This window comes from Lissotriton vulgaris, chromosome 10 (genome assembly GCF_964263255.1).
Source record: "Lissotriton vulgaris chromosome 10, aLisVul1.2, whole genome shotgun sequence".
Taxonomy (NCBI): domain Eukaryota; kingdom Metazoa; phylum Chordata; class Amphibia; order Caudata; family Salamandridae; genus Lissotriton; species Lissotriton vulgaris.
The window spans coordinates 96,215,584-96,242,012 of NC_141698.1; positions in this window are offsets into that span (position 1 = coordinate 96,215,584).

Below are 26,429 nucleotides of genomic sequence, written 5' to 3' on the forward strand. Positions count from 1 at the left end.
CTCCTAGTGGATAATGAAGCCAAGACTTTTTACCGACCCCTTGGGGGTGGGGTGGAGTTGGGGGGCATCTCATTTACCGCGCACATTTTGCATGCTATTGTCTGGAGACATGAATGAATGAAAGAATCTGGACACATTGCATTGTATAAAACAATCGAATTTGTTTGTTTTTTCTTTTCATATTCTTTTCTCTCCTTTCACATAATGCTGAAAGAAAAACGTATCATGAGTAGCGGTATGTTTCGAAAGTAACTCAGAGAAGTGTGAGCCTTAGCGTGTGCACACCCATCGGGTTGCACTATTAGGTCCTGAAGAAAGCCTGGCAGTGACAAGGATAGGCTGAAACATGTAGACCTTGACTTTTTCACACTTACTACATAGATGCTTTAGGCCCTTTTTAAGCATCTCACCTGGTTTTGCTTTGTCTTATCGCTCCACCTTAAAGTTAATGGAATGGTAAAGACAATTTTAACCCACACCATTTTCACTCACTTTCTCTACGTTCACTATATCATCCCGCTCTGCTGTAATCCAGGCATTGTAGGACACCCGAATGACATTCGGTCATTCGGGTGGAACCCCTATGATGAAGCATGTCAGCAACTAGTGGTGAGTGACGGGTCTTTTAAAAAGGAAAGAGTTTTTTCTTTTATTCCGTCGGTGTGTCTTCGTACATCACTTTTGTGCTGTGGGGCATACTCCCTCTGTTGTTTATTGGAGCATCTCATTGGGCCAAAGAAAAAGAGGGACTCCACAGATCGAGCCTATTTTTGGTGACTACTATCTCTGTTTTGTCACAGTTTAGTTTCAGGTGGTTGCTGTTCATCCAGTTATGGATGAACAGCATGGTGTCTTGGAAATGAGACTTAGAATTGAGGATATTATCAATCGTGACGAGGAGTTGCATGTTATCGGCATAATTAAAACTATTAACTTTCATGTTTTTAGGAGAGTGGATCAGAGGATGAATATACAGAATAAAAAGATGAGGGGAAAGAGAGGAGCTTTTCCAGCGAAGGTCTCGAGAAGACTATCAACCAGCAACTCACTGCCCACCCAGAACACAACAACCTCCTGGACCCCTATCAATCCGGATTCCTTGCCAACCACAGTACTGAAACAGCCCTGATCACATCAGGGCCCTCGTGGACAACAGAAAAACAGAAGCCCTCATCCTCCTGAAACTGCCAGCTGCATTGTACACCGCCCCCACCACATCTTGATCAACAGACTAGGTAGGTACGGACCCAAAGGACCCCACGGAGCGCTTGTGCAGTGTGGGAACACAACAGCATGCTCCATACAACTCTACGTGTAAGTCGCGGTTGGATTTTTACAGATTAAGGACCCTTCCCGGTGGACCCTAAAGAAACCCTGTTGAAATCAGAAGGTTGCTGAGCCACCCCACCCATGGATACCCTAGTACCCACGTTATCTACACCAGGGAAGCCAGGTGCATAGGTGTGAAGTAGTGTGAGAAACCGTAGTCGAACCCTGTGGAGGACTTCAGGAAAGTGCTGCTGCTGAAGAAAGAGAAAGTGTCCACTGGAATCCAAAGGTGGATTCAAGATGAGAGGTACCTGCAAGCAGAGGGGACAGAGTCTATGTCACTCAGGGGTGACCAGGAGACTTGGAAGACGAACGCCCTCCGATGTCAGGTGTTGCAGGATGGGTGTCGAGGACTTGACTCTGCAGCTGTGAGGACCAGGCGATGCTGAGGAAGTCCAGAATTCGTACACAAGCTGTCCCATATTAAATGTTGAATTCTGAGGGGTCGGTGTCTGGCGGGGCCCCAACAAGCCTTGGCAAATGTAAAGCATGCGCAGAATCAAAGAAGTTGCAATGTCGGAACCAGCAAGCTCCAGGTGATTCAACACAAGTAAGGGAGTCAGGGCAGGTCCCGAGCAATCAGGGGAGCCCAAAAACAAAAAACAAAGGTGAGCCTCATATGGACCCACAGGCCGGAGGTACTGGAGTCGCAAGAGGACCTCAAGCAGGGATCACTGAAAGAATATCAAGGAGCAAAATATCGACCTGCCAAAATATCGGGGACAAGATATAGAATGCCAGAATATCGAATTCCTATCTACAAACAGGTAAGTACAAAAATATCGATTCTAAAATATTGTTGTTATTAATATAGTTTGTTAAAATATTGATTTTTTTTAAATGTCTTAAAAGTAATGTAAAATTAATGAAATCATACATATAATTAACTAAAACATACTTAAAAATACTTAAATAACCTTAAAATTAATAAATAATTATTGTAAGTTAAAAAAAACATGCATTTTTTTTAATACATATATATATATATATTAACGTAATATTAATAAGAAATATTCAACATTTTTAGCGTAGGATAGCGGGAGGGTAAAATTTACTATTCCCACTCCAGTGAGTGCAACAGTAAGGAAAGCGTTGGATAGCATAGGGGTAACAATTACTATTCCCACTCCAGTGAGTGCAACAGTAGGGAAAGCGTTGGATAGCGTTGGGGTAAAAATTACTATTCCCACTCCAGAGAGTGCAACAGTAGGGAAAATGTCAGATAGCGTAGGGGTAAAAATTACTATTCCCATTACAGTGAGTGCAACAGTAGGGCAAGCGTTGGATAGCGTAGGGGTAAAAATTACTATTCCCACTCCAGTGAGTGCAACAGTAGGGAAAGTAATGATTTAATATTCAAATAATAATACATTAATTACCAATACTAATAAAAAATGAATTAAGGTAATTACCAATTCTAACATATTGAATAATTAATTATTATGAATATCAATAAATATTATTTATTTACAATATTTACCTATTAAAGATTAATTGACAAACAAGTAATTTTTGATACCTAAAATGTAATAAGTAAACAAATAATGGCCAATTAATAATTAAATAGCAATAAATTAATTATCAATACACAACAATATTTTCAATACTTACTTAATTACAATTAAACTACTTCCCACCCTTTTCCCCTATAAACCCACAACCCGCTCCGAATAATAAATTAATACAATTAACATAACTATCAATGAGTCAATTAATAAAAATTAATGACCAACTAATAAAAATTAATTACCAATTAATAATTAATTAACAATACATTAATTATTAATACCAATAAATAAAAATAAATATTTCCTTAATTACAATTAAATTACTTCCCACCCTATTCCCCTATAAACCCACAACCCACTACTGAATTAAATTACGCAAAAATTAAATAACATAAAATTCATTACTTTAAAAAACTTAAACATACAATACGAAAATAATATACACTTTTAACACATATACTAACATACAAAACACTTTAAAAAAATCGATATTATTAAAAATTGTATATATTTTAATGCCTATATTATGTACTTCGATATTTTGACAGTCGATATTACTTACCTGCATTTCGTTATTATTAACCACTATATTATGTCCATTCTATATTTTTAATTCGATATTATGTCTATTCTATATATTTGTTCCGATATTGTGTCTAGTTACCCTCAAGCAGCTCACCAAAAGATGCAGGCCACGATGCGGTATGGCTGAAGATTCTGGTCAAAGAAGATGCTCAAGGTTGGAACTACTTGAAGCCCAAAGGTCTTCTTGGAAGGAAGCCAACAAGCCTTTGCAACTGCAAGTTGATGTGGTGCACAGGGGTTCAAATTGCACACATTTTTGGGAATCAAAGCAGAGATGCCCACAAACGTCCTAGTTTCCCTTTCTAGTAAAGTCAAAAAGGTGCAAAAAAGGGGTTGGAGGCAAAATCCCCTATACCTCCAATAAATGGGACGCTGGTTGTGATACAACCAGCATACCCAAATTCAACTACAAAGAATAGCCCAGCACACTTTTACCAACAAATGATAACAATTATACAATCAAATGCACAATAGTGTTCCAAAGAAGAGTCGATGTTGTAATTATTTTCGATTTCATCCTTTATTTTTCTTTTGTTAAAACCTTTGAAACCGCCAACGCGTTTCGTCCTTTACAAGGACTTCTTCAGGGCTTGTAGTATGTATCTGTAGCGATTTCATCTAATGATTCCTCATATATTAAGACCAAGTGGTTTTTAAAATCAATTTGTATACATTGGGATCTGTTATGCTCCAGGTAATTTTCTTTGTTGAATATGTGTCCGAAATAGTATGGATCCGGCAGAACGGTCCTCCACGGTGTCGGGCAGCAGTGCACAGGGGTTCAGTTATTGCTACCCCCACGAGGGATATTGGCCTCAAACTTGGTGAGAGGGCAGGGCAGGCCTCAGGAGGTGTGGAAAACCAATACCTGTGTTGCAGAACCTTTCAAAGTCTGGATGAGATCAGGAACAGCAGACCGGTTGGCTTAGTTGCGGTGCCTGCGAATGCAGCGGAGTGACTTCTTCACTCCAAGGGTGATTCCTGCAGGTTTCTTTGATGCCCACATGCCTTGGAAGGTTCCTGTATGGTGCATAGGCACAGATGATGTAGCAGACTGGAAGTGAGATGAAGTCGAGCCAAAACGAAGTCCAGCAAAGTCCAGAGTGCCCAGACGGTGGAAGAAGTGGTGTCTGATCTGAATCTTGTCCCACGACGAATCTAGGGACCCATCTACAGGTAAGCCTTTAAGTACCCTAAGGAAAGTGTTGGGACGATTCTGGGGACCCTCCCAGGGGAGGGTTTGGACAGTGCGAAGGTTACTACCATGTCCTTTGTCCAGTTTCGCGCCAGAGCGGGAACTAACTACTCCCAGAGCTGGTTTAACTGGACTATGCATGGGGACACCAAAGGTGCCCCTCATGCAGACTGAGTGGCATTGACAAGCGCATCCACCCTGTCCCAATACACTAAGGCCTAGATGTAGGTAATTTTATTTTACCACTTCTTAAATACAGAATTATACCGATTCGGTATTTAAGAAGTGGTAAAATAGAGGGGGGGGGTGTAGGTATTACAGAATCGGTAAATACCGAATCGTTAAGATTCGGTATTTACCGATTCTGTAAATACCGATTCGGTAATGCCCATTGATTCCTATGGGCATTGAAGCCCATAGGAATCAATGGGCATTACCGAATCGGTATTTACCGATTCGGTAAATACCGATTCCAGAAAGGGTGCAGGGCGTGTCACTTTGACACCCTCTAGCACCCCAAATACAGGCATGTGTGCCATGTGGCACACAGACATGCCCTAAGGGCATGTCTGTGTGTCACATTGCACAGATGTGCAGGCACACCTGAATTCGGTATTTTACCACACAATAGGATTGTGTGGTAAAATACCGACTCTTAAGGGCCTGTGGCACTCTCAGGAGTGTCCCCTACATATGGATTTACTGATTCGGTAAATATACCGCTTCGGTATTTTACAGAATCGGTATATTTACCAGATCGGTAAAATTACCGATTCTTAAAATAACATGCCCCTACATCTGAAAACCCTAATACCAGTCGGAAACGTCCGAAATCGGCCGTTTCCGACCGGTATTAGGGCTCCTACATCTGGCCCTAAATCCTGTCTGGGAGGTGGTTACACCTCCCTACGACAGGATGCCTATTGTTCTGCCTTCCCCTGCTCGAGCTTGGCTCAACAACAGGAGGGCAGAATTGTGTCTCTGGTCAGCAGCTACCATTTTGTGCTCTGTAGGTCTTGAAGGCTGGCACCGGTAACACTAAGAGCCTAACAGAGGGCTCTTCCAGTGCTTGGAATCATACCTCCCACACCGGGTATGATTTCAACATGTTTGATACCAAACATGATAGGATTCGTTGCAGCCAGTTTCAAGATGGTCATCGCGTAATTACTTGAAGCCTCTCTATATAGTATATGGCTGCTTCACTTTCAACCTGGGAGAATGGACTCCGTAGGCTGTAGGGATGCCCTGCACATGTAGGGCACCCTCACACTTAGAACCAAGCACCCTGCCTTCAGTGTTGATAAGGCCTGCTATAGGGGTGACTTATAGGTTTTAAGTGCAGTGACCCTAGATATAGGAAACCTATATCTTTAGTAAGTGGTGCTAGTACCAGCATACACAGGTTGCAATGTCCGGCCTGTAGTTCCATTTTGCATGGTCTCCCATGGGTGGCATAATGCATGCTTCAGCTCATGGGGGACCTCTGGAGTACCTAAGCCCTGGGTACCTTAGTACAATATATACTAGGGACTGATAAGGGTACCCCAGTATTCAATCTGGGATGTACCTATGTACTGAACATAACAATTTAAGGGAGAAAGCAGATAGACAGGGCCCTGATTAGCAGGATCCCAATCAGACTAGTCTATAACAGGTTAGCACCAGGCAAAAAGTGGTGGTAACCATAAAAGCAGATCCTACTTTCCTATACCTACCATCTGAAAAAACCCTCCCAGTTCTGTGAAGATCTGCACAGTGTGTTTGAAGTGTACAGACCCAATTGGACGGATGTGAATCAGTCCTTACGACTGGTAGTGAAGTGTGAGAAAGACTGAAGGAGAAAGCGCCATGGCTGAGAGTGACCCCTGGAATTTAAGGAGAGTTAAGCACAGCACAGGATCCATTGTTGAATGCAATTGTGAATGAGTGCCCTATGAAAACCAAAAAGACAAAGATCTCAATCTGTAAGCAAAATAAGGGTGAAACACTGCCTGATTGTTTAGATAGGTTTACAGTTGTACAGCCGTCCCACAGAGATGGTTCAGGAAGCTGTAGGCACTGCCTTTGTGCAGGGAGTATTGTTGAATGTTAGGAGTCAAGTGATGACTATCTGTATTGTATGGCTGACCAAAAAGTTGGCCAAATTGGTGAATTGCTAACCACTGTTTAGCATCTCATGAGACAAAGAGAGAGAATGCGGAATCGAAACAGATGTAATTAGGTTGCAGAACATTCAGAGAGCTACTGGGGGTGTGAAATGTGGAGCCCCACAACAGGTGGAACAAAGAAGCAAGGGAAAATGAGGAGAGGTATTGAGAGAGGCAATGGAAAGGGCAAGGGGAGGAGGCCCTAGGACTGGGAAGATCATGTTTTATATGCAGACAGTTGTGACTTTGGAAACAGAACTTTCCCCACATTTGGGCTTCATCAGATTACTCAATTTTAGGGTAGCCCGAGAGGTTTGCACTGTGACACGAATACCTAAATCCCGGTCTATCAGAGGGCCATTATGTAGGCTGTGTAATTAATGTTAAGAGTACTACCCGTCTCATTGACACTGGTTCTAGCCTCTCAGCTCTAAAAAAAACTCTGAATTCCTACTTTACCTCTCTCAGGCATGTCCTTTGTCACAGGGCCCGTTTCATACAGGTAAACGTAGACATTTGGTCTAAACTTAGACCAAATGCCTACGTTTACGACTTTGGAAATTCACAAAGAGCATTTATGATCTTTATGTCTGCACTCGGGCGGGGATCTGGCCTGAGTGTGGACATAAAGATAGTATTCGTGAAGCCCCTTTGTGAATTCCCAAAGTTGTAAACTCAGGCATTTGGTCCCATAGTTGGTATGTCTAATCAACCAATTCCCCATTATATTACTGATCGTGTATCTATTTGTGTAGGACCCATTAGCAATAGACCTTCCTTTTGCCTCAGCCCAACTAATTTTGCAGGGATATTCTCTTTAGGCTTAATTGTACCATATGTTGCACTCCCGAAGATGCGTTGTTACCAATACCCCAACAACAAGAAATCAGAGTACTCTCATCATTGTGCGGCTTCAAAACTTGTCTAAGTAATGTACATGAAACTGCCATGTCTCCTGATTTAACCAAGGTACTTTCACATCTACTCTGTGGTCTATAGGGGCCAATGATGTGAAGTTCATATCTATGGAACCAGTGAAGGTGAAGGTTTACTATTAAAAGAGGATACTCAGAATACCCCAGCATCTGTTGAAACCTAGGATGGAAGAAGAGATCCCCCGTAATAGCAGATTTGATTAGGCAAAGGGTTTTAATACCTATAGGGCCATATGTATCAAAATGTTGTTTTGCGTTTCTCAAATTGCGATTTTCAGCAAATCGAAATTTGAGAATCGCAAAATGCTATGTATGTGGGATTTGCTAATAATTTTGTGAATCCCATATATTCCTTATTTGCGAATCGCAAATTGAGATTCGCAAATAAGAAATACCTTCCCATTCATTCCAATGGGCTAGGAGGCCCCCAGGAATGAATGGGAAGGCATTCTCAATTTGCGATTAGCAATTAGAGAATCGCAAATTGAGAATGCAATTTCAAGGGTGCCAGGGTGTCAAAAGGACACCCTGTTGCACCCCTGAAATATGTATGTGTGCACATGTGGCACACAAACATGCCCTAAGGGCATGTATGTGCGCCACATGGCACTTTGAAAAATGCAAAAAAGTGCATTTTTCAAAGAAATTGCAAATTACCACCAACTTGAGGTTGGTGGTAATTTGCGATTCCTTACAGCCAAATCACACTTTTTCTGTGCTTCCTACATTGCATTTAAGGAATTGCAATTTGCAATTCCTTAAATGCAATTGCAAAATAGGGAATCGCAAATTTTGCGATTCCTCATTTTGCGAGTGGTTTTCTTTTTCATACATTGCACACAGCTAAATTGCGATTGCAAATGCTGAAATTCTGTGAATTTTAGCATTTGAGATCGCAATTTAGCTTGATACATATGCCCCATAGTTAGTAGATGTAATATCCCTACACGTAGGCTAGGAAAGTCAGTGTGTGCAGGGTTGTACAGGACCCTAGGGCCATTAACAATGCTATTATTCCAAGCTTCCCTGTGGTCCCCAATTGTGCCACCAAGAGGCGGCCGCTCACTCGCGCTCTGCCGAGTTCCCTCAGCGCCATCCTCACATCCCTGACGAAATTCTGCTGGCTGGTATCGTAGCGCTTTGAGCACTCACAGCACTGCAATTGAATCATTACCTGCAACGCAGCGCTTTTGCTCCGTGTAACCGCCCGCATAGAAGCAGTATTATTTGCATATCTCTGCTCGCACTGCGCTCGCTTTGCTAAACTTGTACCGTTTTGACTGCTGTTGGTTAATCTGTGCCTTCTCCCCTTTGTTTTATACTTTTGTGGCCCCAAGCTCGCCCAGATCGTATTGTCTGCCCCTGCCATTTTGTTTGTTTGTGATTCGGAGCAAGCCCCTCCTCTCCGCCCCGCACCCGCCTCCCCAGCTGCTCCTCCCTTCCAAGATTGACCACCACTGCCCCGTAGATCAAAGCGCTGTGACCTCCCTTACGCTGTAAGAGGCGGCCGCTCACTCGCGCTCTGCCGAGTTCCCTCAGCGCCATCCTCACATCCCTGACGAAATTCTGCTGGCTGGTATCGTAGCGCTTTGAGCACTCACAGCACTGCAATTGAATCATTACCTGCAACGCAGCGCTTTTGCTCCGTGTAACCGCCCGCATAGAAGCAGTATTATTTGCATATCTCTGCTCGCACTGCGCTCGCTTTGCTAAACTTGTACCGTTTTGACTGCTGTTGGTTAATCTGTGCCTTCTCCCCTTTGTTTTATACTTTTGTGGCCCCAAGCTCGCCCAGATCGTATTGTCTGCCCCTGCCATTTTGTTTGTTTGTGATTCGGAGCAAGCCCCTCCTCTCCGCCCCGCACCCGCCTCCCCAGCTGCTCCTCCCTTCCAAGATTGACCACCACTGCCCGTAGATCAAAGCGCTGTGACCTCCCTTACGCTGTAAGAGGCGGCCGCTCACTCGCGCTCTGCTGAGTTCCCTCAGCGCCATCCTCACATCCCTGACGAAATTCTGCTGGCTGGTATCGTAGCGCTTTGAGCACTCACAGCACTGCAATTGAATCATTACCTGCAACGCAGCGCTTTTGCTCCGTGTGACCGCCCGCATAGAAGCAGTATTATTTGCATATCTCTGCTCGCACTGCGCTCGCTTTGCTAAACTTGTACCGTTTTGACTGCTGTTGGTTAATCTGTGCCTTCTCCCCTTTGTTTTATACTTTTGTGGCCCCAAGCTCGCCCAGATCGTATTGTCTGCCCCTGCCATTTTGTTTGTTTGTGATTCGGAGCAAGCCCCTCCTCTCCGCCCTGCACCCGCCTCCCCAGCTGCTCCTCCCTTCCAAGATTGACCACCACTGCCCCGTAGATCAAAGCGCTGTGACCTCCCTTACGCTGTAAGAGGCGGCCGCTCACTCGCGCTCTGCCGAGTTCCCTCAGCGCCATCCTCACATCCCTGACGAAATTCTGCTGGCTGGTATCGTAGCGCTTTGAGCACTCACAGCACTGCAATTGAATCATTACCTGCAACGCAGCGCTTTTGCTCCGTGTAACCGCCCGCATAGAAGCAGTATTATTTGCATATCTCTGCTCGCACTGCGCTCGCTTTGCTAAACTTGTACCGTTTTGACTGCTGTTGGTTAATCTGTGCCTTCTCCCCTTTGTTTTATACTTTTGTGGCCCCAAGCTCGCCCAGATCGTATTGTTTGCCCCTGCCATTTTGTTTGTTTGTGATTCGGAGCAAGCCCCTCCTCTCCGCCCCGCACCCGCCTCCCCAGCTGCTCCTCCCTTCCTCCGCCCCCCTCCACTCTCCATTTATGTCTGATGTACCCACGCGCAGCGTCCACGCGCTACGGACACGCCGAAGGTGCGCCAAAGGTAAGCCCGTCTACGCCCGTCCGCGCCTGGACCGCGCCCAGCGCCAGACCCCCTGCCCCTCGCGCTGCCCAGCCCTCCCGCATTACCTACGATGCCGCCACCCTCCTACCCCTTAACCCCGGTCGCGCCCCCAACTGCGTCCAAGCCGCCCCTGGCCAAACCCATGGACCTTTCTCCTGCTTCTCCTGCAAATTCAGCGGCACCAACTACATCTCCGTTACGACCACCCCACAGACTCCCGACCCCAATCACCTACAATGCATCCTTCTCAACACCCGATCGGTCCACAGACACGCCATTGACCTTTGGAATCTACTAGACACCATCTCCCCAGACATCGCCTTCCTAACGGAAACATGGATGAACGCTTCCTCCGCCCCAGACATCACCATCGCCATCCCTGAAGACTATAAGATCACTCGCAAAGACCGCACCAGCCACACAGGAGGAGGAATCGCTATCGTCCATAAGAAATCAATCCGCATATCAACCAGCTCTGACGTCAACCTCGCCAACTCCGAACACCTTCACTTCCAGATCCACATCGACCCCAAAACCACACTCAGAGGCACCCTCCTCTACAGACCACCAGGACCCCGCGCAAAATTCAGTGAAGACATCACGGACTTCATCACTCCACACGCACTCCCCTCCAAAGACTACATCCTTCTGGGAGACCTCAACTTTCACCTCGAAAAGATCAACGACCGCAACACCGCCACCCTCGTGGACAACCTCGCCAACCTCGGACTTAAACAACTAGTCACTTCCCCCACCCACATCGCAGGTCACACACTCGACCCCATCTTCACATCCAGCAACCATGTCTCCTTCAGCCACACAACGGACCTCCTCTGGACTGACCACAGCTGCGTTCACTTCACCTACAACAAACCAAAACCCAGCATCCACCTCCAACCTACCCTGCAAAGGAATTGGAACAAAATCACCTCGGACCAAATCTCCGTATCGCTCCTTCAAAACACCCCAGCCCTCTCTTCTAACGCCAACGAAGCCGCCGCCAACCTCACCATATGGCTATCCAACACCGCTGACACCTTAGCACCACTGAAGAAACGTCAAAACAAACCTGGCAGCAAGAAGGCCTCATGGTTCAACGATGATCTCAAGAAGTCCAAGAAACTCTGCCGCTCCCTTGAAAAGGCCTGGAAAAAAGACCCAACCACTAGCACCAAGGACGCCTTCAAAAACGCCACCCGCACTCACCACCAACTAATCCGAAAGGCCAAGAAAACAGCATTCAAGGATCGACTTGACAACAACGCCCACAACAGCAAGGAACTTTTCAACATCGTCAAGGAATTTTCCAATCCCTCGGCCAACTCCAACGACATCACCCCCTCTCAAGCCCTCTGCGACTCCCTAGCCTCATTCTTCCACAACAAAATTGCAGACATCCACAACAGCTTCGACAACCAACCCGGAGACCAACCCACCCAACCATTGGCTGAACAGTCTCCCCTCATGAACACCCTCAACGACTGGAACCCAATCTCCACTGAAGACACCATTCGCCTCATGAATTCCATCCACTCAGGATCCCCCTCAGACCCATGTCCTCACCACATCTTCAACAAAGCAGACTCCGTCATAGCACCGCACCTTCGAGACGTCATCAACTGCTCCTTCAATTCCGCCACCTTCCCGGAAGACTGGAAACCCGCTGAACTCACCGCCCTTCTGAAAAAACCCACAGCGGACCCCACCGAGCTCAAAAATTACCGCCCCATCTCGCTTCTTCCATTCCCGGCCAAAGTCATTGAGAAAGCTGTCAACAACCAGCTTGCCGCCTTCCTCGAAGCCAACAAATCCCTCGACCCCTCACAATCTGGCTTCCGAGCAAAACACAGCACTGAGACCGCCCTCATCGCAGCAACAGACGACATTCGAACTTTACTGGACAACGGAGACACAGTCGCCCTCATCCTCCTCGACCTCTCTGCAGCATTCGACACAGTCTGCCACAACACCCTTTTACAGCGCCTCAATAACATCGGAATCCAAGGAAAAGCACTTGAATGGATCACCTCGTTCCTCACCGGAAGAACCCAGAGAGTCCGCCTTCCACCTTTCAAGTCCGAAGCCTCTGAAGTCATCTGCGGCGTACCACAAGGATCCTCACTCAGCCCCACCCTCTTCAACGTATACATGAGCCCCCTCGCGGCCATCGCACGCCAACACAACCTCAACATCATCTCATACGCGGATGACACTCAACTGATCCTTTCCCTCACCAATGACCCCAGCACCGCCAAAACCAACCTACACGAAGGAATGAAAGAAGTTGCCGAATGGATGAAACAAAGCCGTCTGAAACTGAACTCAGACAAAACAGAAGTCCTCATCTTAGGTACTTCCCCCTCCGCATGGGACGACTCGTGGTGGCCGGAAGCCCTCGGAAAAGCACCCATCCCGACAGACCACGCACGGAACCTAGGCGTCATCCTGGATTCTTCACTCTCAATGAACAGACAAGTCAGCGCCGTATCCTCTTCCTGCTTCAACATCCTTCGCATGCTCAGAAAAACATTTCGCTGGATCCCCTCCGAAACAAGGAAAACAGTCACCCACGCTCTGGTCACGAGCCGACTGGACTACGGAAACACCCTCTACGCAGGTACTACCGCAAAACTCCAGAAGAAACTCCAACGAATCCAAAACGCCTCAGCCAGACTCATTTTAGACATCCCACGCAACGATCACATCTCTGGTCACCTTAAAGACCTCCACTGGCTACCCGTCAATAAGAGGATCACCTTCCGACTGCTTACCCACGCACACAAATCACTCTACGACATCGGTCCAGAATGCCTCAACTCACGACTGTCCTTCTACACCCCCTCCCGCCAACTACGTTCTTCCAGCCAAGCCCTCGCCACTGTACCTCGCATCAACAAGACCACCATGGGAGGCAGATCCTTTTCATACCTGGCTGCTAAAACATGGAACTCACTCCCCGCCCACCTTCGCCTTACCCAGAACCACCGAGCATTCAGAAAGCAACTTAAAACAGGGATATTTGACAAGTAATCCTCCTCCTCCTTCCCAAGCGCCCTGAAACCCTCCGGGTATGTAGTGCGCTATACAAATTGCTTGACTTGACTTTATGAAATCTTGGCAAGCTCCAAAGTGTTCACTGATGGTAACCGTTGTTCCACTTTCTTCTCCATCCCCATGCATGAGGAGAGTCGGTATCTCATTTTGCTCACATTCCAAGGCTTTCAACGTTCGTAGACCCAAGCTATTCCCAGACCCTGAAGAAGAATCTAGATATGCTGATTTCCCCCGGGTTCTATTTTAATTCAATATTTTGATGACCTGTATTTGGCATCTGTTACACTAGATCCTTGCATGGAGAACTTTATTTGTCTCACCACCAAATTGGCTAATAAAGGGCATAACGGTTCAAAGAAGACTTTACATTTCTGCCTATCGCAGCATGCAATCCCTTGGTCATGAAATAACTGCTGGCAAGCACCAACTGTCCTCTGAATGAGTTGAAGACATTCGTAAGTTGCCACACTCTCTAATGGTCTCCCAGGCAGGTACATTTCTAGGTATGGCTCAGTATTGCAGGCAGTGGAGCCTGGGCTATACACCCCTGAGGCATTGCAGTGGTCTAGTGAAGCCAAAGTTGAGTTTCTGAAAATGAAGCAGGCACTAACCTTTGCACCTGCCTTAGGACCCCCTGATGTTTTTAATCTTGTTACTTTCTATTGTCGTGAACGTAAAGGATGTGTTCTTGGAGTATTACTACAAATTAATGGGGATCAAAAAAGGCAAATAGCTAATTTATTTTCAAATCTGGACCGAGTCGTGGATGAGCTTCACTGTGATTGGCTGCTAGCACTCCAAACCAGGAAGTGTTGGCAGCCATCTTGTGGCTCGGTAGAAGCGAGTCTTCCGTAAACATCTGAAAATATGTGTTCTCCTTTGGCTGTTTCTCATTCAATTGTTGCGTTCCTCCTCACTACAAAACCCAGCACCTATCTACAGCTTTATTGCTGTCGGCTTCTCACGTTACTCTGACTCGGTGTCCAATCCTGAACCTTGCCCCTCTAACGGCCAGCAGTGAGGATGTGGAACCCCATGATTGTATCCTTGTTACTGCATGTGTAACCAAACTCCGTGTGGATGTGATTTGCATAATCTTGACTGTGAGTTAACATATTTTGTTGAAGTGTCATGTTTAGGAACCGATGATGATGTCCTAGTTGCATCAGATTGTGGAAATTAACCATCTAACAACTGTGAAATCGGCTCACATTGCAGAGCTTATAGTTCTCATCAGACCCTTCATTTTAGCCAAAGAAAAGATTGTAACCATGTGCACAGACTCAAATTATGTGTTTGGTCTAACAAACAACTTTGGGCTTTTATGGATGCACAGGGCCTATCAGTTGCAACCCCTATTACAATGGACGGTATAATCAAAATCTTTTGAATTCCTTACATTCGTCCAAGAAAGTGGCTGTAGTAAAGTGTGCTTCACACAAGCATCCCCATTAGGCCACTTTGTCTAAAACCGCTGATGTTGCTATGTATATTATGAGGACTGACTTATTTCCTGTACCAATAACAAAAAATGTGTCTCAAATGCTGCAGGAATCCTCTGAAAGTGAAAAATAGTCCTAGATCAAACAGAAATGTAAAGGTGACCTTGAAGAGGCGAGGAGAGGCAGCACTAGGCATGTGCTTGCTTTGAAATTTCTACCCTCACCCTTGCCAGATTATATCACGGAGTAGCCATTTTGGTAGGGATGGCACGAATGATGCCATAGGAACTGGTTGTACGTTCCCTTCCTTTTCTTCCATAGCCCAGCACTATTAGCAGAACAATGCCATATGTCTGTGACACATTGTTGGAGAAGGGATTAGAGCCACCTACCTGTACACCCTCCCTCTAAAGGGCCCATTTGTGCACATTCAGGATACAAGGAAGAGTATGTGTGCCCATAAAGATGGCACTGCAGCAGCTAAGCAGTTACTTGGAGGTTACTGCAGGGCACACTTCATGTCAACAGTAGCACAGGCAGTTTGGAAGGCTTGCAGATCCACTATGAATATCACCCAGAGTTAGTGGTCAAGGCACAAAGGAGCAATGGTACCATTAAGAATAAGTTAGCTAAAATATTCTCAGAGATCCAGTTAAAATGGCTGAGTGCTCTGCCATTAGCATTATGGTCCCTCAGAGTGATTCCTTTCCAGAAGACCCCATTGAGCCCAGATGAAATAGTCATGGGCTGACCTCTGGTGTGGATCATCAATACCCTAGTGGCAGCTGCTAAGTTTGATTTACAGTTGAACCATGATCCAGTTTTACAGTATTGCAGAAAGATTATACAATGCCTCTACAATTTTTGTTATCAAGTTCAAGCAACCATACTTGAGTGTCTGACTGAAGCCTACCACCCCCTCCAGGCCAGTGGCTGGGTGTACATGTGGGTACTCTAGAGGAAGACAGCACTGTGGCCTCACTGGTGTGGACCCTCTCACATCCCACTCATCCCAAATACAGCTGTTAAATGTCATGGTCTGGCAATGCGGATCTACTCATCTCACTGCAAATGAGCTTCTTCCCCTGGATATGAGAGCCTTCCTACTTCTGATTCTGGACCTGTGCCCGGCCCTGGATACCCAGCCAGAATTGCCTCTGCCACTATCTGTGGGCCTGCTGGTGGGACAAGTCTTTTGTGTCCACATACTCTGCCTACTTCACCACCACCACCACATGATGCTGCCCCTGCAGCCTCCCTTCGCTTACCTGCCTTGTTTTTTCATTGTTGCTATTTTTTTCTTTTTTTGCTATTTTTGCATAAATGCATGTTAGACTGGAGGGTTTTCCAACATGCTGTATTTCAATTTTTTCGCACATATATTTGCCATGGCATTGAAAAGAAATGCGGCTTAATAACACGTTATTGACAGCAACTGTTTTAATAAAAGCACTTTCACACATTTATTACTAGAGTGCAGAGATCAAATTTGAGTTTGTTAAAATTGACACAAGGAAAACCCTTCCTACTGCCTCATAGATGGCATGCAACAATAATTTACACAGCAAATCAACTCCACTAATGGTAACGTGGATTATTCATGTGATTTTGTCACTTCATAAATTTAACCCCTTGCTTTCTAGGTTTGGGTAAAAACCTTTGCTTAAAACAAATACACATCAAAGCATAGCACCTCATAAACCATGTATGTAGATGCACAGAGTGTAAGGGGAAAGGAGACAGGCATCATGGCTCACTCATGGCTGCACCTCTCGTGAGTTGTAGCCACTCTATGCATGCAACAGTGTTAATGAATAGCGTGTTACACTTTATATACACTATGTGCATATGGAACAAACACATTTCAAGTGCAGTTATAGTTGTACATTAAAACAAAAAAATGACTGTACAGAATGTCTGAGTATAATAAACATGTCCTGGGGCCATGCAGAAACAGTCCTACTTTCAGGACAGTAAGAGATTGCAGGAAAAGCAGAGGGGATGCGCTCTACTAATGGCAGGTTTGAAAAAGAAAAGTAAAACCAAAGCTTGTGTATTGTGTGTGCTCGGTTTACCAGCATTGGCCCCAAATTAGGATAGACACTAACGTCCTTGAGCCTACAATGCTTAATTTGCTTGGACGTTTACCAGTTTCTGTGCCAGCATCTGTTATGTTATGTTATGTTAATTTCGATTTATATAGCGCCAAATCACCGACAGGTCTCTTAGCGCTTGCTTTGGGAACCCGTCCTGGCTTTCCCTGCGAGATAACCCCTACTGGGCATCCCCAAGGTGAAGACCAGGCATCCCATCGCGGTGGGGCCGTAGTGGAGATTAAACAAGCTATTGCCCAGAGTTGCAGAGTGTGAACCCATGATTCGAGTAGGCACCGAGGCGAGAATTATCGAGTCCGTGGACATTTTGAGCTCAAGATCTGCCATTCTTTTAGTGTTAGGACTAAACCATGCACTCGAGAAGAGCCCTATTGCTGTTACCTAGAGAGGTGGGAGTCTGACTGCCTATTAGGAGGGAAAGAGCTGCCCACCCTCATCAAGAACCAGGTCAAAGGCCAGCTGACAGATGCCTGCATGAAGAATGCTTCAGGGGTCTGAAATGCCCTGAAACCATAACTATCTTGCAGCCCAGCCAGCAGGAAATGACCACCAATTGGCTGAATGACCACAGGTAAAGGCCTGGAGAGATGTTTTCTTGGGCTGTAAATTTGGTGAGACTGTATCATCACCAACTCAGCCTGTATATTCCCAGATCCCATTGGAACATCCCAATCAGAAGTAGTGTAAGACAGCATCTGCGTACCCTTCACTGGTGTGGACCCTCTCATATCCCACTCATCCCAAATACAGCTGTCAAATGTCATGGTCTGGCAATGTGGATCTACTCATCTCACTGCAAATGAGCTTCTTCCCCTGGATATGAGAGCCTTCCTACTTCTGATTCTGGACCTGTGCCCGGCCTTGGATACCCAGCCAGAATTGCCTCTGCCACTACCTGTGCGCCTGCTGGTGGGACAAGTCTTTTGTGTCAATATACACTGCCTACTTCACCACCACCACATGATGCTGCCCCTGCAGCCTCCCATCGCTTACCCACCTTATTTTTTTGGCGGTATTTCTTGCTATTTTGGGATAAATGCTTTTTTATTTATTTTTGTTTATTTCACAGAGTTTTATATGGCGCAAACTTGCCCCGAATCGGGTATCAGAGCGCTTTCCATAGCACCAGTTGCATTACATGAGAACACATTCATTTTTGTTAGGCACAGGGAGATCTAGGGCCAGATGTAGAGAAATCATATTTACCGACTCTTAAATACCGAATTTTACCGATTCGGTATTTAAGAGTCGGTAAATCTGAAGGGGGGAGATGTAGGTAATTCCAAATAGAGAATTACCGAATCGGTAGGATTCGGTATTTACCGATTCGGTAAATACCGAATCGGTATTGCCCATTGATTCCTATGGGCCATGAAGCCCATAGGAATCAATGGGCAATACCGATTCGGTATTTACCGAATCGGTAAATACCGAATCCTGCAAGGGTGCAGGGGGTGTCACTTTGACACCCTCTAGCGCCCCAATTCCGGACTTGTGTGCCATGTGGCACACAGACATGCCCTAAGGGCATGTCTGTGTGTCACATTGCACAGGTGTGCATGCACACATGTGCATGCACACCAGGATTCGGTATTTTACCAGCCAATTGGATTGGGTGGTAAAATAGCAAATCTGTAAGGCTTGTGGGACTCAGAAGAGTCCCACCTACATCTGGGTTTTACCGAATCGGTAAGATTACCGATTCGGTATTTTACAGAATCAGTAAATTTACCGATTCAGTAAATTTACCGATTCTGTAAAATGATGCCCCTACATCCCAAACATCAAATACCGGTCGGTAACGGCCGAATTCGGCCGTTACCGACAGGTATTTGGGCACCTACATCAGGCATAAATGAGTTGCCCAGAATCACAGGATGTTCAACGTCAGCCAGTTCTCCAGATTCGAGGTCGGCCGCCCTAGCTGTTAGGCCAACTCCTCTCCCCATGCATGTTAGACTGGAGAGTCTCCCAACATGCTGTATTTTAATTTTTAGCACATATATTTGCCATGCCATTGAACAGAAATGTGGCTTAATAACACGTTATTTACAGCAACTGTTTTCATAAATGTTCTTTCACACATTTATTACTAGAGTGCAGAGATCAAATTTGAGTTTGTTAAAATTGACACAAGGAAAACCCTTCCTACTGCCTCATAGATTGCATGCAACAATAATTTCCACAGCAAATCAACTGCACTAATGGTAAGGTGGAATATTCATGTGATTTTGTCACTTCATAAATTTAACCCCTTGCTTTCTAGGTTTGGGTAAATACCTTTGCTTAAAACAAATACACATCAAAGCATAGCACCTCATAAACCATAGCACCTCATAAATCATGTATGTAGATGCACAGAGTATAAGGGGAAAGGAGAAAGGCATCATGGCTCACTCATGGCTGTACCTCTCGTGAGTTGTAGCCACTCTATGCTTGCAACAGTGGTAATGAATAGCGTGTTACACTTTACACATACTATGTGCATATGGAACAAACAAAGTTCAAGTGCAGTTATAGTTATTCATTAAAACAAAAAATGACTGTACAGAATGTCTGAGTATAATAAACATGTCCTGGGGCCATGCAGAAAAAGTCCTACTTTCAGGACAGTAAGAGATTGCAGGAAAAGCAGAGGGGATGTGCTCTACTAATGGCAGGTTTGAAAAAGAAAAGTAAAACCAAAGCTTGTGTATTGTTTGTGCTCGGTTTACCAGCATTGGCCCCAAAGTAGGATAGACACAAGGGCCCACATGCATCATCCTGGGATTTTGCGAGTTCTAAAGTGCGAAAAATAGCGATTCGCATTTTAGAATTCGCAAAACGGGATGCATGTATATTTTCGCAAATTATTTGCGATTCGGTAGAAATCGCAATTTCTACCAAATCGCAAATATTATGCGATTTTCAAAGTGCGAATTCGCAATTCCCATTGATCCTATGGGCCAAAAGGCCCATAGGGATCAATGGGAATTGCGAATTCGCACTTTGAAAATCGCAAATCCTGATTGCATTTCAAGGGTGTTGAGGGAGGTTCAAATGAACCCCCCCTGCACCCATGAAATGTTGTTTTCGCATCATGTTGCACGCACACATGTCCTAAGGACATATGTGTCCGTAACATGAATGTTTAAAAAATGCATTTGCTGCGTTTTTAACACTTTTTGCAAATTTACCGAGTGGTTCAAAAATTTTACACCCTAATTGCGAATTCACAATTTTAAAACTAATCATGCATTGCTTTTAAGAAATCGCAAATTTGCGATTTCTTAAAAGCAATCGCATTTTTAGAAATCGCAAAAATGTTGCGATTTCTGAAAATGTATGATGCATTCCAAAAATGGATTTTGGAATCGCAAACGGCCGATTTTAAAGAATCGCACCGTTTGCGACTCCAAAAACCCTTGATGCATGTGGGCCATACATCCTTGAGCCAACAATGCTTAATTTGCTTGGACGTTTACCAGTTTCTGTGCCAGCATCTGTTATGTTATGTTATGTTAATTTCGATTTATATAGCGCCAAATCACCGACAGGTTTCTTAGCGCTTGCTTTGGGAACCCGTCCTGGCTTTTCCAGCGAGATAACCCCTACTGGGCATCCCCAAGGTGAAGACCAGGCATCCCATCGCGGTGGGGCCATAGTGGAGATTAAACAAGCTATTGCCCAGAGTTGCAGAGTGTGAACCCATGATTCGAGTAGGCACGAGGCGAGAATTATCGAGTCCGTGGACATTTTGAGCTCAAGATCTGCCATTCTTTTAGTGTTAGGACTAAACCATGCACTCGAGAAGAGCCCTATTGCTGTTACCTAGAGAGGTGGGAGTCTGACTGCCTATTAGGAGGGAAAGAGTTGTCCCCCCTCATCAAGAAGACCAGGTCAAAGGCCAGCTGACAGATGCTTGCATAAAGAATGCTTTAGGGGTCTGAAATGCCCAGACACCATAACTATCTTGCAGCCCAGCCAGCAAGAAATGACCAACAATTACCTGAATGACCACAGGTAAAGGCCTGGAGAGATGTTTTCTTGGGCTGTAAATTTGGTGAGACTGTATCATCACCAACCCAGCCTGTATCTTCCCTGATCCCATCGGAACATCCCAATCAGAAGCAGTGTAAGACAGCATCTGCGTACACTTCACTGGTTGCCCATAACCGAACAAGTTACGTTTAAAGCCCTGGTCATGGCGCATCGAGCCTTGCATGCTTCCGGATCAATCTATTTGCGGAAACGCTTTATGTTCTACACTCCAGCTAGACCACTGCGCTCTGCCTCTCAACTCCTAGCCCATGTATCTTGCTTCTGCCTGCTAAGGATGGGCGGTAGTTCCTTTGCTCTTAGGGCTGCCTTAGCTTGGAACTCGCTTCCTTTTGATCTCCGTAGCATCCAAGACCCCACTCTGTTAAAAAAAAAATTCATATGTTTCTTTTCATTCAATCTGCTCCCCCACGCTCCATAAGGTCCACGCCGGGACACTCCTCGGAGTATCTGTGCGCACTATTAGCTCCAATAACATAACATAACATAACATAAGATAACGTAACATAGATCTTGTTTGTAGCCACAAAGTGACACAGAGGTTTGTCCCTTCACTCCCTGCATGGAGTAGTGTCCCTTTGACTGCAACCATTCATCCTCAACTAGAACTGTTTTAAAGGTCTCCCTATGAATACCCTACAAAGGTTATTTATTTCAAGTGTGCAGTTGGCTCCTGAAATTAAATCCCAGTTCACTGTGCCTACTGCTTGAACTTGTGGCTCAGTGGTGTCTCCAAACCCATGGATGTTCCCCTGACAGAAAATCATGATTGTGGCCAGACATTTGTGGCATAGAGGCTCCATCTGTTTGCTATCTGTGATGGAATGTCATTGTGGTGCTGGTCTCTTTTCAGTACCTTTGGAAGAGCTGGGCTCCTGTCATCCCCCTCCAGCTGTGCCCCACGTGCAACCTAACTACTGAGCACCTGATAGCCCTGTTAACTGGTCACAGTAAACCGGGGAATGCAGCAGAACGCGGTGTCTTCCTGCGCAAAAACAATCCCTACAGGCATTTTTCTCTTTCTATGTATGGTGCCCAATGCATCACGCATAGAAAAAGAAGCAACAAGGAGAAAAAAAAGATAATTCTCTTTGTTACACCTCTCTGGGGAACACATAGCATTTTGACACATTCCCGGGTCTGCTAGCTTTAGTAAATGTGGCGATGAGCCAATATCCATTGGTGGATGCACGAGAAAACCCATGCTCCACCCAAGGAACGCCTTCTGGCTTGGAATGTAACGCAGCCCAAGCTATTGCGTTGCTTTGCATTTATTTACTAAGCCACGGAAGGGGGCGCAAATCCTCTCCTGCATGGCTTTGTATAGATAACCGAAGCCTTTGCGTTGTCCTTGTGTTGTCATATGGTTGTAACAAAGCAATATCATTGCATATGCTCTATGACAAATAGTCCTACCACCTCCTATTTGTTGCCTTATTACCGGCGGTCTGGGCTCAAGACAGGTCAGGGTGGGTGTCCAGCTCTAGCTGTTTCTTGCAATACAAATGAATAAATGTGTGAGTTATGCATGGTTCAGGGAGCAGAAGTGTGGTCCATCGTAGGAAAAATGCCCAGGAGTCAAGAAATCCAGCGGGCTGCAAGAGGCATCTGGCCTAAATGTAGCTCAGACGACGGGGCAAGGACCCTCTAACATTTGGTGGGCCTGCCTCATGATTGCATCCCTAGTGTGTACTGTCTAAAAGCCTTTCATTGCCCCGGGGCCAAACAATATGCCTCACACCCCTCACCTTGCCACAATAGGAGCAGGACAACAAGAGCATGGGAGATTTCTGTAAATGTTCCACATGTCCCAGCTTTTAAAGGCGGTGGAGTAAGCATGGGCACTATTGTTAAAACATGCTCTTATATATTCCCCTTTCTTCCTCTTGACCGCCATGGAAAGACAATGCAGGGACGTAGCTTGGTCAGTAAGATTGGGGGGTATAAGCTTCAGATTGCCCAACAATCACGCTGGCATATCTTGTTAAAATACATTTAATTATTTATTTATGTATTTATTTATTTTTGAGATTTGTAGAGCGCGAACGAATGTCCATGGGCGTCTCGGCTCTGAAAACTGAGATCGTGGCTCTCCTGATGTTGGTTCCTGAGGGTTACTGGTTAAACAGCCAGGTCTTTACACTTTTACGAAAAGAGAAAAGAGAGTGACTTAACCTAATCAACAGAGGGAGGGAATTCCAAAGTCGGGCTTAAGAGGCAGTGGAAAGAGAGAGGAGAACTTTTTTTAGGGGTACTAAAAACATTATAGGCTTCAAACTAACCAAGACGCGAGAGTGTGTATTTTTGTCATTGTGATGATGGAGCAATCCAGAGTGAAATCCCACAGACACATGACCATATCAGACTGAAAGCACCTGTACCCAACTATTTACTACAGAATAAATATTTTAGGGGGGGGGGTGTACATCCTCAAACACCCCCGCCCCCGAAGGTACCCCCCTGTGCAGGGATAAATAAATAAAATCTCTAACGAAAAGAGCTACTGTGTGACCTTATCCCGCTCACCCATGCCTGGTTCCTGCAAAAACCCGATCAGGAGACATGTGGTGCCTAGATCTTGAGCAGAGAGGAACTGCTTGATGAGTGTCTCTATACCACATGGACAGATTTATTTAGGAAGACTAATATGTAAGATATGATGATGCTGTCGTCAAGTTTGAATTTAACTTCCCCCGTGTTTTTAACGCAAGAATTCTGATATTAGGACTTTATCGGCTTAGCATAGTCCCTTATCTATGTTGGTGGCTTTTGTCCTTTCTCTGTTATTTAATGCCCCATAGTCAATGCTAGATAATAGTCCTACTTCTATGACAATGGCACGTGTCAGTTCTTGGTTTTGAAATTCTGGTCTATAATTGCTGCATTTTTGGAGCCTAATTCACAGTACTGCAAATATTCAATTCCTTGAAGACCTTCCCTCATTTGCATTCTTTGTGGATAATATTTTCCTATGCAAAAACAGAATATAAAAGAAAAAAATGCCCGCTTAACAAATGCATGCCCTACAGTAAGTTTCAGAGGCACAATGTAGCATATTCTTTTCAAATAATTGTATTTCTCGCCTCAATAGATTCTATGAAGGGGTTTCGCTAAACAATGATTAAATCCTCCAGTGAGATTTTTCCACAGAATGGGTTTGTTTAACAGCGAGGTCTTTGACATTTCTCCCATCGCCTAATGCTTTCTTTCTGGCGCCTGAAAGCCGGTGCCACATAGCTGGCAGGCTCATCTCCATTACAATCACATTGCTATCCTCATATTAAGTTATGCCTCACGTTTGTTTCCAGCATAGCCTGGCTACCGTCACTTCCTATTCAGCACTATGCAAGTATTGCCCTACACAGCTTCCTAAACACTGGCCCGCTGCCCTGAGGCGTGGTCACCATTCCATGGACGCCCGGGTAGAGAAGTCTTGCATAGATGCCCAATAATTCATATTCTGTACTTGTACAACAAGCTGTGGCATGAACACCCTCCTGCACATAAACAATCTGAAATGGCATTTTGAAACTTCTATGTGTGCTGCTTAATCTAGTATATAGAAGTTGCAGGACATCATTTTTTTAAATGATTGTTTATGTGCATTGAAGGACACCTTCCTGCACATGAACAATCAATGGCGTTCAGCTGTTTCCATGTGTGCTGCACAACGCAACACACATGGAAACAGAAATAATGAGGATAAATTAAACATTTCTTTTCCCTGTGCCAGGTTAAGACTAGGTTTTTCCTGGTCTTAATTTTGACACTGCCCCATATTTACACCACCCTTGTAAATACGGGGCAGCGTCAAAATCAATGGGTGTTACAGTGGAACCCATTGCCCGCCCTTTTCACGCTAGGTGTAGCGTGAAAGGGTGCCTTATTCACAAAGCAGCGTTAAGCCACGCTAAGTGGCTTAGGGCTGCCTTGTGAATAAGGCGAAGCCCCGATCGCCACCACAACGTTTCGAAAAGTGACACTGGGCTGGCGATAGGGGCTTGTAATGCCTCTTAATCTCCCCGACTCCACCCCATCACCTGGATACCGTTAGGGGTGATAAGTTTGCGCTTTACAAATGTGGAATTTCTTATTTATTTATTATCTAAGCATGCAGATATAATTGAGAATCAGCATTGGCATGAAGGTACATAACAGGAATACCAGCAATATAGTTGGGCATGAAAAAGTTGGTACAGTACATGCCAGTGGCATTGGACCATGTAGCCTTTTTCCTAAACCTTGAGGTCGCTGAGCATCCGTGCTAAGAGCTAGGGCAGCTGTTCTTAACCTGGGGCTCTCGGACCTCATGGGGCGCGACCCCTACTCTTTGTGCCGGTCTATTTAGAAAATGAAAAAATATTAGCAGACTTATTGTATACAAATTAAAAAAAATTGAACAGTTTGAAACACACTTAAAATGTAAAGGAGTGTGAACTCGGACACTAAATTTGAAGTTGGTATGCTTAACTTAGTGCTTGAGAGCAGTGCAAGTACAGCAAATAGAATCTAGAATGGGCGATTGGTGGTCTAGACTGAAGTACTGGTATGTGCCCACAAAAAACATGCTTCATGAGAAAAAATTACATCTTTCAGAAATGAAACCAAATTTCGAAAAACTACAAGCTTGCAATTAAAATTAAAAAAATGTGTCTATATTTGTTCGTGAAAAAAAGAAAGTAAATCATAATTTGTGATTTTTTTTATGTACAACCTGCTTCTTTACAACTTTTTATTGTGTTGAACTTCAAATCAGAAATTGCTTAGGCTGCCGTCCCCTACTTTCAGTAGCGATTCAGTAGGGATCCACAGAATTAATAAATGTTAAGAAGCTGAACTAGTGTTCTGCAAAACACTTATAAGCAGGGCCACTGGAATTATGTGGCAGAGGAGGACCAAATTATGAAGCAAGAAAATGCAATTATTCAGCATAATTCAGCACATTTTTTGTTAGTATTACTTAATTAGTTGTTTTTTTTTACCCATGGTTATACTGCCTGGGCAAAGATTGTGCCTCATTAGTACCAGTTTATTAACCTAATACAGACATAAGCAACTGAAAGATCACCTGTTAACCATTGCCAATGGCCTTTCACGGTGCGCATAACCATAATGCCACATTTTTTGTAACTTTCGATCCGTTTAAACTAGAAACATTTTTCATTCTGCATATTATGCTGCAAA